General features: G+C 43.6%; 1 protein-coding gene across 8 annotated transcripts in view; it reads right to left on the bottom strand.

Moving 5' to 3' along the window:
• KANK1 (KN motif and ankyrin repeat domains 1) overlaps positions 1-15,188 on the bottom strand; it is a 384,339-nt gene that overhangs the window by 250,447 nt on the left and 118,704 nt on the right. For 6 of the 8 annotated variants that reach the window (XM_033925068.1, XM_033925087.1, XM_033925097.1 and 3 more), the window contains one exon: positions 348-475. The exons of the other annotated variants lie outside the window; for them this stretch is intronic. The gene's annotated coding sequence lies outside the window, so the exon portion shown is untranslated. The remainder of the gene's footprint in view (positions 1-347; positions 476-15,188) is intronic. 8 annotated transcript variants of the gene reach the window in all.

The following is a 15,188-nucleotide window of genomic DNA, read 5'->3' as shown; positions in this document are numbered from 1 at the left end:
GATATTTAGCCCTTAGGAAGCCTGGTTAACTGCAAAAATGGGACCACAGAAATGTCTGTCATATTTTTATGCAGTAATCCGTGGCTGCTTAAGTGCTGAATATCATCTTAAGCAGCTATGTGTTAATTAGCTTAAAAAAAGAACCAGATATTCAAAGGTGGAGCCCGCACAGATCCCAGCTTTGAAAATATGGGAATAACACCACCCAGTGGTTGAATATTGACCTCCGAGTTTCTCACTATTGATTCTACCCCCTCTGGCTCCCTCAGGGACCACCTCAAGTTTGGGCATACAATTTTCCCCTCTTAAAACTCATCTCTACAATTCACAAAATACGACTTTCTTACCTTTGATTCCTGCTGTGTTCTCCACAGTTTACTGGGGTTCACACATTTGGGCTATTACAGCTCTATGCCTGGTCTTTCTGGCTCTGCTACAACTTCTTCAAAATGCCAAGATGCTTCTTCTCTTTCATCTAAATTAAAGATCCACTCTTTACTCCTCAGCATGTTTGTCATTCTACTACTACTATTCACGGTAATATACAATAATAAACTATGTTTATTATTTATTTGCTAGTTGCTTCTTATATCACCTAACAAGGTAGTTTAGATTCTAAAATAGAAAAAAGAAAGGAATGCTATCATTCATAGGACATGAAAGAAAGAGAGAGAGACAAAAAAAAATCCAAATCACGCTGCAGAATCCAAGCTGTGAGACCAAACAAACAATGATTCCAAAGCCAAGACTCCAGAATTCCAAAAGCTTTCTGGAAGAGAGAAGTTTTCAGAGCAGACCTCCATGTGCAGAGAATTGGCAATGCATTCTATAGAGATGGGCAGCAAAGGAAAAAAAAAAAAGAGGTATGTTGAGTGAACTCAAAAAAGTGATAGGCGGGATGGACCTACGGCACTCAAAGGCAAAACAGAGCATGCTGGGCAGAATGGGGAAATAAGGGATGACTGCAACAGTTCCCACATATCTAAGAGAACCTTATGGATCAGACTATAAACTTTGAACTGGATCCTGTATTGGACAGATGGCCGGTCGAGTTGGCTTAAGAGAGGAGAGATGCCGTCAAATTTCTTTGCATGACAAGAGACGGATCATGGTATTCTGTTCCAACTCAAGATGTTTGAACAGCATATACCACATTACAGTAATCAATATAAAAGAGAAGCACAGAGAATAGCCAAGGAAGCCAAATGGCCAAAATATTTCTGTGAAGAACAAAAACACTGGCAAAGAAATGAGACCTAGCAACAGCAGAAATATGATGGCGAAAGCAAAGTGGCTGATCCAGATAGACCCCTAAATAACAGAAAGAGGTGACTAGGGAATCGTTATGTCAAGAACAGAAGGAGAAATAGTTGGGCAGTGTGGCTGACCAGTAAGCCAACAGTTGTTCATCTTTGCAGAGTTAATTATCAGGCAATTTTCCCAGAGTCAGACTGTGTCCAGACAAAATTGAATGTTGGAGAGATCCAAGCGGTCTGGCTCATGGAAGTAGGGTAGTAGAATATCATCTGTATAATTATACAATGAAATAGTCTTTCATTGGATTAGTGTGAAAACACAACTAAAGAAAATGTTGAAAAGAAGGGGAGACAGAACTGAGCCCTGCAAGACATTGCAGCGAAGGGAAAAGATAGCTGAAGCGGAAGAATGTGTGAAAACAGAACAGGCCCAACCTGAGAGAATCAAATGAAACCAACAAATGGTCATGCAAGAGATTCCCAAGGAAGCAATTCTAGTGATAAGCAGGTCATGGTTCACCAGATCAAATACTGAACTGAAATCTAGTGAGATGGTACGGGCAACCTCCCCATTACCAATGCCAGTAAGTAAGGCATTAATCAATGTGTATTAGTCCCACATAAGCATGTGAATGATAAAAGATAAATGACTCTAAGGTTACAAGTCATATCCTTTCTTCTCTAGAGGTCAGCTCTATATTCTGTGTACTCAAAGGCAGTTTATGGCATCATATTGGGACATCAGGTCATATTATCATCATCTTAATGAGGTGCAAAATGGGAAAGTGATTCAGCTTATTAGAACAGATAAATGCTTAATAGGAAGCAGATTATGTCTTAAGATATATATATATTCAACAAGAACAATGAAAATGTAAAGATTAAGGAACCCTTCAACCATCTTATCAGGGATAGTACTTAAAGGAGATTCAGTGGAGCATGGTAACATTACCTTCTAGTTTCAAAGCTGTGATAAAATGGTTTTGATAAGCATATAACAGATAGAAATTTCTGAGGACTGCACTGCAATAATTTGTCAATATTCAAATACAAATGCATGAACATATTGGGCCCGATTTTGTAAGAGGACATCTAAATGAGAAGTTCAAAAAGGTACAGTACATATTTCAAACCAATTTAAAAGAGCAACACAAGTGACTAGCTGCTTTTATAAAGTAGTCTCCCATATCCAGCCCCCGTAGTGCCCAAATGCTGCCACCTTTTACACCTGCTCTGAATTGGTGTAACTGTGTTTGTACTCTACGCATCTACGTGTGTCTATTTTTATTAAATAGACACACACATCAGAACTTTGCCACTGAGAACATCTACAGCAGTGGTTCGCAAACCTGTCCTGGGGGACCCCCAGCCAGTCAGGTTTTCAAGATATCCCTAATGAATATGCATGAAAGAGATTTGCATATAATGGAAGTGACAGGTAAGCAAATCTCTCTCATGCATATTCATTAGGGATATATTGAAAACCTGACTGGCTGGGGGTCCCCCAGGACATGTTTGCGAACCACTGATCTACAGGCAGCACTTATATAACCATGCGTTGTCTTGCTGCTGATTACATACATATACACACACGTACATGCACCTAACATTTTATTTAAAAAATACCTTTTCTGTGTGTAAAACCATGTCTCACTCACTGGAAAGTTCTCTCACTCTCACACTCTTTGAGCTCTATTTCTCACTCTTTAGAGATTGAGTATTAGTGCACAAATCTTGATAACTGCTTTCATGATAGGCAAGCCTTATCCAATCCAATCTATTCTCTTATGTCCTACTAGCTCACAAACAATTGGTCCAAAGAGGTTTACAAAAAGAGGGTCATTGGGGTGGGCAGACTAGATGGGCCGTGGCCCTTATCTGCCGTCTATTTCTATGTTTCTATGTTTCTATAATAAGGAGATAAAAGGTAGAAATTACATCAACATTGATTATGATGTTAAATATTTTATGAAAAAAATGTATCTTCAAGAGGCCTTGGAATGAATCATTTGATTGTTGAGACTGTATTTGGTATGGCAAAGCATTCCATCTGCACCTTAAGGGACGCCAGGCTAATCCCTTGACCAGGTCCTCTTGAAGAAAGTCTAATATCGATTATACTGGGGCTTTGTTGGTCTCCAGATTCTCCTTATTGCACTAGTGCTGAAAAGTTTCCCATGCCTTGGCAAATGCCGAAAGAGTGGATGATTTCTTGTCCTTCAGTAGGGTGGTAATAACCACTTCTGAATGTTCTTTTTTGGCTAGCGCCGTGAGCTCAAGAGCCATGCTGTAAAGCCAAAGCAACCTGGATCTTCTAGAACAGGGACAGGCAATTCCGGTCCTCGAGAGCCACAGGCAGATCAGGTTTTCAGGATATCCACAATGAATATGTATGAGATGGATTTGCATGCACTGCCTCCTTGAGATGCAAATCTATTACATGCATATTTATTGTAATGGACATGTGGGGACAGGAAGCAGTAGCAGAAAATGTTTCTGGCCCGTCAAAGGCAGCTTGTTTACCTCAAGATGCCACCGCTCGAAGAGTGAAAGAGTAGCTGCAGCAATGGATTCCAGGGAGGGGGAGGAGGGGGGGAAGAAAGACCACTGTTTCAGCTCAAATAATTTACCCAAACTGCTCTCCACTTTGGCTGCACTCTTTCAGAGGTTCAAAACAAAAGCCAATATCATTTAATGCTGCCTTGATTCATTTGCAAAACAATACTACACTTAAATCATTCTACATGTATACCCTGGATGTAATGTCTGAAAAATCCCACTTATTGGTGTGGCAAATCTCACTCTTTGGGATGGTTCGCCCTTGGCATCCCTTGAATACCTTTATAAGATTAGCACCATTTTACACTAGACCAGCTGCAGATATGCAGAATTTAAAATACACACACACACCCACCATGGGCACAGAATTCCATTCTCCTGCCTCAGAATCAACAGGGAAGCTTGCCCAAATGGGCCTTGATTATAGTAAAGATGCATAATGTCCCAAAAACCTGTTTGTGCTGCCATCTAGTGATGAAAACCTTTTTGTAGAACAAAAAAGGCTTCAAGCCCCTTCCAGAGTAGTCAAATAGAAGGCACGCTGTAAAAACTGAAGTTTCAGGCAAGTCAGGTGCAAAATTCTTTATGGTCTTGTCTTCCTGCACTATGCCCGATGAGTGCACAAAGGTGGACATACATCAGTTTAGGTATTGTTTGCAGAACTTTCAGAACGGAAATGAATTAAAATATTTATTGACTGGTTGTTCTCTCTTTTCACATCAGTAATTAGGTTAAAAGATGGGTGCGTCTGAGAAACCTTTGCACTCTTTGGAAAGCTGCAACCTCACCCTAACAAGGCTGCACAGGAGGAGGTGAATCAAAACCCCAAAGCTACATAGCGTGCTAATAAATCTGGTTTTTACCAGTACATCAGCTGCTCTTAGTTGCCCATTCTTATGATACTATAAGTGGCAGAACAAGAATCTTTATTGTTTTAGTTCATTTCATTATTTTTATGAATCATTTTATAGCTAACAATAAATCAATAAAAATATAGCCATGATTTTAAAAAAAGGGTAATTAAATAGGTTTATTCTACAAGTGCTCCTATTAGAACTATTCATGGAAAACTGGGAGGCAAGGCAATCCGGTAGCATCCCAAAAACTGCTTTGTAACTAATACAGGGAAACTTGAACAGAACTCTGGACTCTACTAGCAACCAGTGAAGGTTTTGAGTTCTGTTCAAGTGACATCAGAGGGGAGCACCGAGGCTGGCGCTAGCCAAGGCCGGAGCTGCTGCTGGTGCCAGTGAAGAGCTAAAGGTAAGGTGGTGGGGAAGTGAAGATGTGCGTGTGGCGAGGAGGAGTGGGAAGGAGCGAGGGGGACAGAGAGGAAGAGAGATGCTGCCACCCCCACCAAGATGGTGCCCGGGGTGGTCCCCCCCCGCCCCTTACTGCGCCACCGCAGCAGACCATTTTAGAGCGCCATTTATAGAATTTCCCCTAAAGCAGCGGTCGGCAACATGGTATTAACATAAAAATTTATATACCACACTTCCTTGCAGAGTAGTGCAGTTAAGAAAATAAAAGGACTGAGTAATTCACAGTGAAATACAATTCATCAATCTTTTCCAAAAAGTTAACACATAGATAAGCTTTCAATAATTTCCTAAAATGCAAATAAGAATTTGAATTATCTAATACTCGGAGAACATCAACATACCAGCAGGTGCTTCAAACAGTGGAAATATCGTTTAAATAAGCAAAACAAAAAAAGTTATACACTTCTTCCTCCGAATCCGTGGTTTCAGTATCCGCGGATTTGGTTATTTGAGATTTTTTTGGGGGGTCGGGGGAAAGAAAAGAAAAGAAATCCTGCATCCCGGACCTCCCCGGACCTTACCTGGTGGTCTAGCGGGCTTTCGGGGCAGGAGAAATCTTCCTACGCTCCTGCCCCGTGCAGATCACTCGTACAAAATGGTTGCTGTGAGTTCCCGTAGTCTCTCGAGGTAAGGTCTGGGATGCCAGGGAAGGCAGGGTGTGGGTCTGAGCCGGCCTATATGTTATTTGCGGATTTTCAATATTCGTGGGCCAGCTCTGTCCCTAACCCCTGCGAATATTGAGGGAGAAGTCTACAAGAAGATAGAACATCACAGATATATACCGGAGCCAACTATCTCTCATGAGATCAATGTGGTCAGATATAGTACACACCATTTTACCCCTGAAGTGTGTGGCATAGTGGCAGTTGCATAGCAAGGGTAAGAGAGGCCCAGGGCGTTGGCATCCCCCCTCATCCTCTTCTCCGCCCCCCCCCCCCCCGCCACATGTGCTCCCCTTCTGTTTAGCTTTCCCGGAGCGAGCAGCATCTCTAATTTTCTGCCCCTGCTGGCATCGGCTTTCCGTCTGATGTCACATCCTAGTTGCGACAGTGTTCCCTCTAAGCGGGCGGGTGTTGTGAGCAAACTTTTTTCACTGTGAGCTAAAAATATCGGGCGCCAGCAAGTTATGAGCCAAATAAATATGTTGCTTTCTACCACAGAACTTCCTTACGTTTGTATGGAATCTATCCCCTTTCAACTTTAGAGAGTGCCCTCTCGTTCTCCCTGCCTTAGCTACTAAGTCTATTCCCTTCAGTACCTTGAATGTTTCTATCATGTCCCCTCTCAATCTCCTCTGCTCAAGGGAGAAGAGGCCCAGTTTCTCTAATCTTTCGCTGTACGGCAACTCCTCCAGCCCCTTAACCATTTTAGTTGCTCTTCTCTGGATCCTTTCGAGTAGTACCGTGTCCTTCTTAAAGTACCAGTGCTGGACGCAGTACTCCAGGTGAGGGCGTACCATGGCCCGGTACAGCAGCATGATAACCTTCTCTGTCTCTTCAGTCCAGCATCTGCCCCTTCCATTCACTGTCTGTCTTTCCCTGCCATCTCTCCTCCTGCCCCCCCCCCACCCCCCAATTTGGTCTAGCATCCATCATCTTCCTTCTGTTCCCCTCATGGTCTGGCATCTCTATCCTTCCCTCCCCCCTGTGGTTTTTAGCATATCTCTCTTCTCATTTCCTCCACTCAGATCTGATCATTCTCTGCTCTCTCTTCCCTTTTCTTCTCTGGTCTTCCTTCTCTATTTTCTGCCTCCATCTAAATTAAATTCTTTCTTACTATTTAGTCCCGTTTCCCTCTTTTCACTGTGTCTACACACAGCTTGTCACCCCTTTCCCTCACCCCTCCATTATCTTACTATTTTCTTCCCCCTTTATTTATCTCCTCCTTCCATCCAGTATGTGTTCTTTCCCCACTTCCATTCAGCATCTGCTCTCCCTTCTCAACTGACATCCATCTGCCTTCTGCTCTCTCTCCCTTCTTCTCACTTCCATCATCTGTCCCCTTCTCTCTCTCTCTCATCTCCTCCATTCCATCATCTGCCCCTTCTCTCTCTCTCTCTCTCTCCCCCCCCCCCCAACTTCCATCATCTGCCCCCCTTCCCCTCACCTTTGTGGGTCACTTTCTTTCCCCTGAGGGTGGCTCATGTCACAGGGGAAGCTTTGGCCGAGCAGAACCGCTTGATTGACAGTGGAACTTACTTGATTGATGTCGATGCTGGGGCCCGTTGCCGTTTGAAGGAAAAAAAAAAAGGTGGAAAAAAGGAACCTGTAAAGGCGAGAGGAAGGGAAACCTCCAGGACAGCTGCTTTTTGCCCTCCTTCAGCGGCCCAAGAGTTCAGACCAGCAGCGGCAGCTCTGTATGCTTTTAACTTCGGCACAGAGCTGCCCCTAATCAATAGTTTAGCGCGGTTTCATGAGGCAGCCTCGGGGCCTTTGATAGCCGGCCCGCTTCGATGATGCGATGTGGGCCGGCCTAGCAAAGGCCCCGAGGCTGCCTTATGAAACCGCGCTAAACTATTGATTAGGGGCAGCTCTGTGCCGAAGTTAAAAGCATACACAGCTGCCGCTGCTGGTCTGGAGGTGCGGAGACAAGGCAGGAGGCAAACGCGGTGGAAGGCAGGAGTCCCGGCGAAGGCAGGAGTCCCGGCACAGCGACTGCAACAGGAAGTTGCAAGTCAGCTGACGCCGGCCTTTCGTTGCGGCGGGGACCGAATCCTTCGCGGACCGGCAAGATTTTGTTTGCGGACCGGCGGTTGAAGAACTGTGCTCTACACTGTGTGCGCTGTGACGAGAAACTTGTGCGCTGCGAGGTAATATTTTGTGCGCCAGCGCACCCCAGCGCAGCTTAGCGGGAACACTCACTTGCGAGACCTGGAAATTATGTCGGGGGGGGGGCGGGGTTTGAAGGTGCACACATAGCAGGGGAGGAGGAAGAAAGGTACTGGCGCTCCCAAAAAGACGGCGACCAGGGCGGTCCCACCCCCCTTACTACACCATTGCATATTGGTCAGAGCCACAAACCCCACACTGCTCCTTGTGACCCTGGATAAGTCACTAAGGCCGGGATTCTCAAAAACCCGTGCTACAAAGCGACGTCTGCTAACGCATCCATTTTCAGAATGAATCTAAAAAACCGAGACATTCTTAAAAAATCATGCTTTAGCCAATCAGAGTCTCAGGCCCCTCCCCAGATACATCAGGAAGGGTCCTAAGGCTCTGATTGGCCCAGACGCCCCATAGGAGGGACCTTATGCATCCGGGTCAGAGCCTTAGGATCTTTCCCGGTGCTTCCGGGGAGAGGCCTGAGGCTCTGATTGACTCAGGTTGTATAAAACCCCTCCCAAGTGCATCCCACAGCAGCTGGGAGTAGGGTGTCCATGGCCCTCCAGGTCACCTATTTTGAGGTAAAGGGAAGGGGCGGCAGAGGCGGGGGAGGGGGGTCAATTGAAAGCGGGGGAGAGTGAGCATCTCTCCCACTGCGAGCAGGGCAGTTGGTGCAGGGATTTTAGTGCTGCAGGAGAAAGTGGGCATCTCTCCTGCTGCAAGGGGAGTGTCACTGCTGTTCTGGGGGGGGGGGGGGAAGGGGGGGTGTTGTGCTTACTGACACTGCAGGGAAGGGGTGTTGTGATGCAATGGAGAGAATGGGCAGCTCTCCCACTGAATCACAGCACAGGGGCAGTCTCTGACACAGACCGGCACCCTTGGACCAGTCACTTATTTTTGTCGCCAAAAGCTGACGCCGCTTGTTGAAAATGGCTCAGCATTTTTAAAGAATCTAATCTAATCTAATCTAAGGCTTGGCTTTATATACCGAGTCATCATTCTAAGAAAGCTCGACTCGGTTTACCAGAGAGCTCATTTCAATGTTGAATAGCCCATTAGCATGTCAGAGACTGCTAGAAACCTTGCTACAGACAGAGATAATCTGCCGCTACACTGCGTACAGGCTAAATTGCCGGAAAACAGTTTAGCGACAGCGTTAAAGTTTTCAGAATCTGGCCCTTAATCCTCCACTGTCCCTGGTACATTAGATAAATTGTGACCCTGCTGGAACAGACAGGGAAAATGCCAAACTAACAGATGTAAATTATTCAACAAAAAGTAAAAAGCAGCTCAAAGACATCAAGGTTATCAGAATTACATACACAGAGCGCTCTGTGTGACCAACTGTCTGCTATTGCATTATGGATGGTTGGCAAAAAGGAAAAAAAAAAAAAGCCTGCATACCTTATCTTCTAGGCTCTTTAAAGTCATAAGTACTCACATTAGTTCATCTGGTAAAACTAACCCTGTTATCTACAGGTCCCTTCTACAGCACTTGAGTTCAGGCTGACTGGAGCCAGCCTCTTTTGGTAACCACTTGAACAGAGGAAACGGAAGTCCACTGATACGACAGCATATCACTAACATTTGGGCCATTTCGACCTCTAACAAGAAGCCAAAATAAAATCACTCGCACTGGAAAACAGCTAAGATACAGTAAAACCAACTCAACATATGAACTATAGGGACAATTGTGCAGATGCAGTTAACTACAGGACAATTTTTCTAGTGTGCTTGGAAACTGCAGTTTTGCCCTGTTTGCGTCCAACTCTCTAGCCCAGAGGTCTTCATTAATTTTTAAGCTAGAGCCACTTTGGCATCTAATGAGCTGAAGGAGAGCTGCCTAAAATTTTCCCGTGTGAGGACATTCATCCTCACTAGCTCACCTTCAAACTTCATTGAGGATATCATCAAAGTTGTGAGCATTTCCAAATGTATTCTCTTTTGTCTATTGAGTAATGCCTTGTCCTTCAAGCATGCACTTCAATCCATGTTTCATTTTCTGTCCTAAGCTTATGAAGAGAGGCAGAGTAGCAGAAAAACAAAAAAATGATCCCCCAGCTATTCAGCCCACAGCAGGGAAGCTAGAGAATGACACAGGGACAAAGATTGTCCCCGTTCCTGTGAATTCAGTCTGATCACATCTGCACAAGTCTCAAACAGTTATGATTTTATATTCTATTTTTTAGTAGCAGAATACCTACAACTTGAATAGATCAATATAACATAATAGTAGCTCATAAAATCAGGAAAAAACAATTATTAGATATTTAGTCCACAATTTTAGAGAGGATCAACAGGAAATAACACAAGTGAAGTAAAACAAAAGACTAAAGAAGTGGCATAATTCTGGGTTACCTACTGCCGGTATAGCATGCTAAAAAACATTACCAGCTACAGGGGCTCCTCCTTCTCTCAATTAAATAAATTCTAACAGCTGTTTGGGTTCAAAAAATAAGAATTCTTATTTTAATCGGTAATAAAACATTTTACTGGAAATATTAACAAAAATATACCAACCAAAGCAAGGATTCTTGGCCTAATGCCAAAAACTCCTTCCTCCGCTTCTGGGATTTTTGAGCCATATCAGGAAATATACGAATTTTGGCCCCAAAAAACTGATCATTTAAATGGCAAAAATACAAACGCAAAATATATTCACGTTCATTTTCCAATGCTAATGCAACTATTAGAGTCCTTCTTTCAGTTCCAGTGAACTCTCTAGAAAGGTTGGCAAATCTAGATCCTCCCTTTTATCTCCTTGAATCTCATTCGGAGTAGAGCCTCCGCAGAACCTTTTAGCTGTAAATAATTAACTTTGGTTATTGGAGGTAAATTATCAGATAAGATACACCAGTGATTCCCAACCCTGTCCTGGAGGAACACCAGGCCAATCGGGTTTTCAGGCTATCCCTAATGAATATGCATGAGAGAGATTTGCATATGATGGAAGTGATAGGCATGCAAATTTGCTTCATGCATATTCATTAGGGCTAGCCTGAAAACCCAATTGGCCTGGTGTTCCTCCAGGACAGGGTTGGGAACCACTGAGATACACAATATTTCCTTAAAATATTTTCTAACCATCTCAATAGGAAAGATAACTGGAGATTTAGGGAAATTCAAAAGTCTCAAATTATTCTTCCTCAACTGGTTTTCAAAACTCTCCATTTTTCTAAGCATAAGTTCTTTATTTTAAAAGTCCAAACTTTATTTGTTCCATTTCAGAGAGTTTTGTCTCCCGTTTCTCTAATTTCTCTTTCATTTGAGCAATATCTACTCCTTGTTGCTCAACCTTGGAAAAGACTGTTCCATAATCAGTTGATAAAGTGGTAATAGAAAGTTTAAGATTATCATTCATAACCGATATAGCTTGCCATAGTGCCTCCAAATCGATTTTAGCGCATTTCTCCAGCGCTCCAAACTGCAAGCTGACCCCTCCCAAAGCACCTCTCACCTCCGACCCGGTGTGGGGCTGATGAACTTCTCCCGGTTCGCCCTCCTCCACCAGGGCTTGAGCTGGGCTCCCTCCAAAGCCGGAAAGTGAAGAGTTCAGCCTCAGGAATGACACTTCCAACTCTCCCTCCACCGGTGTGCTTCCGGGTTGGAGCGGTACCATCTGCTGCTCAGAGCTCAAAGACGCCCCTTCTAATTGCACAGGTCACCCGATAAATCCAGGCTTCCCCCCGAGGTAAGAACCACAGATGCGCCTGAGCGGGAGGACGCCTCTGGTATAGTCACTTGGACCATCCGCTGCTGGGTTGCTGGCACCGCTGGAGAGACAATGCGGGTTGCTTCCTTTCTCTTCCCCATTCCAAAAGGTAGAGGAAGGTTGTTTTATAGTTTTATAAATTACAAACAATACAGAACAAGGATCAACAACCCCCCCCCCCAATATATTCTCCACTATCAAAAAAACTGAACAAGCCAAATTACTACAGAATGCTACATAGAAAATTCATGCTAACAGACTACCTCAGACAGACACAGAGATCACAAATGCCAAATACATAATAGCTAACCAAAAATTAAACCAAAATCCCAAAAAGCCACATCTTACATGCAGTACAACACCAAAGAAATAGAAAGATCAATTTCTTTCTATACTGTGCAAACTGATTGTTCTTAACATCTGGCTTGCAGACAATAGCCTAATTGGCAACGTAGAAAAATCATCCATATGGCTATCATGCAGCCATTCTGCCCTACGTAAACTTCCTGAACTAGCTGGCAAGCCCATCCAAATCAAACATGAACTCTTAACTCTAGGAATGCATTGTAACTCTGAATTCAGCTTCACTCCGCAAATAAGCCATGCAATAAATATGTGCTTCTCCCATGTAAGACTACTGCGGCAACTAAAACCTGTGTTCTCTGTAAATAAAATCTAAGAAAACTAACTCATGCTTTCATTACTAGTCACTTAGATTACCATAACACGTTATTCCTAGGGTCAAACATAACCAATCTTTCACGTCTACAGCTAATTCAAAACACTGCAGCTGGACTCCTAACAGGTGCACACATCTGCTACCATATTACTCTGATTCTGATTAAGCTATAACTAAGCGGATTGAATTCAAGCTACTTTGCTTAGTTTTCAAAGCCTGGCATCTTTTACTTCCTGATTATCTACATAAAAACACTAATCAAACATCAACCCAGTAGAACTCTAAGATCATCATTCCAATTTGAAATCCCAGGTCTCTCACTATATTGCATAGTTTCGCTGACAACGCCAAACTATGCAATATAGTGAGAGACGGCAATTCACCTGATAGTATGACACAGGACCTACATTTGTTGGAGCTTTGGTCTTCGACCTGGCAGCTGGGCTTCAACGCTAAGAAATGCAAGATCATGCACCTCGGCAGCAGAAATCCGTGCAGAACTTACACCTTGAATGGTGAGACCTTAGCTAGAACTTCAACAGAACGAGACTTGGGAGTGATCATCAGTGCAGACATGAAAACTGCTGATCATGTGGAGAAGGCTTCATCTAAGGCAGGGGTGTCCAATGTCGGTCCTCGAGGGCCGCAATCCAGTCGGGTTTTCAGGATTTCCCCAATGAATATGCATGAGATCTATTAGCATACAATGAAAGCAGTGCATGCAAATAGATCTCATGTATATTCATTGAGGAAATCCTGAAAATCCGACTGGACTGCGGCCCTCGAGGACCGACATTGGATACCCCTGATCTAAGGCAAGACAGTTGTTAGGTTGCATCCGCAGGAGTTTCGTCAGCCGGAAGCCTGAAGTCATAATGCCATTATACAGAACCATGGTGAGACCTCATTTGGAATACTGTGTGCAATTCTGGAGGCCACACTACCGAAAAGATGTGCTGAGAGTAGAGTCGGTGCAACGGATGGCCACCAGGATGGTCTCGGGGCTCAAGGATCTATCGTACGAGGAAAGGCTGAAAAATTTGCGGCTGTACTCACTCGAGGAACGTAGGGAGAGAGGAGACATGATCGAGACGTTTAAGTATATTACCGGCCGTATCGAGATGGAAGAAGAGATTCTCTTTCTCAAAGGACCCTCAGCCACAAGAGGGCATCCGCTCAAACTCAGGGGTGAGAAATTTCATGACGACACCAGGAAATATTTCTTCACCGAGAGAGTGGTTGATCCTTGGAATGAGTTCCCGGTGCAGGTGATCGAGGCAAACAGCGTGCAAGAATTTAAGAGCAAATGGGATGCCCATGTGGGATCCCTTAGAGGGTTAAGCCAAGGGAACCTGTCACCAGGAGTGGGATCCCTAGGATAGTAGACTTGGGGGTGGGTCAGTAGAGTGGGCAGACCTGATGGGCTATGGCCCTTATCTGCCGTCATCTTCTATGTTTCTATGTTTCTAGAGTAATAAAACTTCAAGCAACAAGGAAAAGTCTTCTTATATGTGGATCCCTGCCTTTGCAACTCCATACTGCATGACTTCTTCGAGTGAATATCTTACTTCTCCTTCCAGAAACTATTGAAGCCTATTCTTTTTCATTTTCACTATGGATCCATCCAAAGTCCATTAACAGACATCTCTAGCTAAATACTGTATAGGGCACTAGCCTTTCTTGGATGATAAATTGAGATGTTTGTTCTGTCTGTTGGGCTGGAATGAAACTCAGAACTATACACTGTCTAGAGTTTACTTTAGTTTAATTTTTATTCTCTCTCGTTTTCCTGCTATTGATATTTATAAATTTAGATTGTTAGTTTAACTATTCTATCTTGTAACTATAATACTCATTTTCTTGGATTTTGAGGGGGGGTGTTCCTTTGCCTTCAATGTTCTTTACTTTCCATGGGGTGCTTTCTTTTCTTCCCTCTTATTATATATCTTGCATGCTTAATTAGATTGTGAGCCCACAATCTAATCAAAAGAGACACATGGGATAAATAGCCATCACTACTAAACTAAAGCTTCAAGTGTATAGCATTAGTGTCCAGAAATTAGATTGTCTTATCATCTTCTCTGTATCCAATGTGATAACACATGACTTCTAATTTAGAAGAATTCCTGACACACCAGAGGGAAAAATCAGCTAAAAGCTGAAAAAATAATCACATCCGTTTCATAATACAGTACAAGCAAGCAACCACACACTGCTAATTCCCTCAATTTGACCTACTCCAATTCTCTCCCTTCTTCCCCACTCCCAGGCTCCTGCTACCTTTCAACGCCAATACCATACTGACTGCACTTGTGGCTTATGTTCTCAGTGGCAACCACTCTCCATCCACATATCCACTCTCCAACCATATTAGATCATGAATCAACTAGATTATTGTAATAGTCTGTATAAAGGGTTACCTCAAAAGCAACTGCATCAACTTCAGCTGATATAGACTACAGAAGCCAGACAAGGATTTATGAATGTATCAGCCCAGTATTGTAATTGGGGGCACAGCCATGGGAGCCTGGGCCACTTTGGGCTGGTAGGGATGTGTAAGCCCTGCCAGCTAAAGAGTCTCTATGCCAGAGCCTCCACCTGTACCTGTCTGAGCAGAAGTCAGCAGGATGCTCCAGTCTTCGATGCCAGCATTTTCACGCATGCTCAGTTCAAAATGTGTAACATCAGATTTAAGATGTCATATCTAAAATGCCCCTCCAAGTTTTATTGTTTTGTACTACACTTTGTGAAGCTTTAAGAAACACAATTAAATTTCATAAAATAAAATAAATCAAACCTTAATTTTGTGTCTGTGGACAGCCTGGCAAACAATCAGAA

The sequence above is a fragment of the Geotrypetes seraphini genome, chromosome 1 (assembly GCF_902459505.1).
Source record: "Geotrypetes seraphini chromosome 1, aGeoSer1.1, whole genome shotgun sequence".
Taxonomy (NCBI): Eukaryota; Metazoa; Chordata; class Amphibia; order Gymnophiona; family Dermophiidae; genus Geotrypetes; species Geotrypetes seraphini.
The sequence above is the reverse complement of the archived record's forward strand: the minus strand, read 5'-3'. Positions and strand labels throughout refer to the sequence as shown.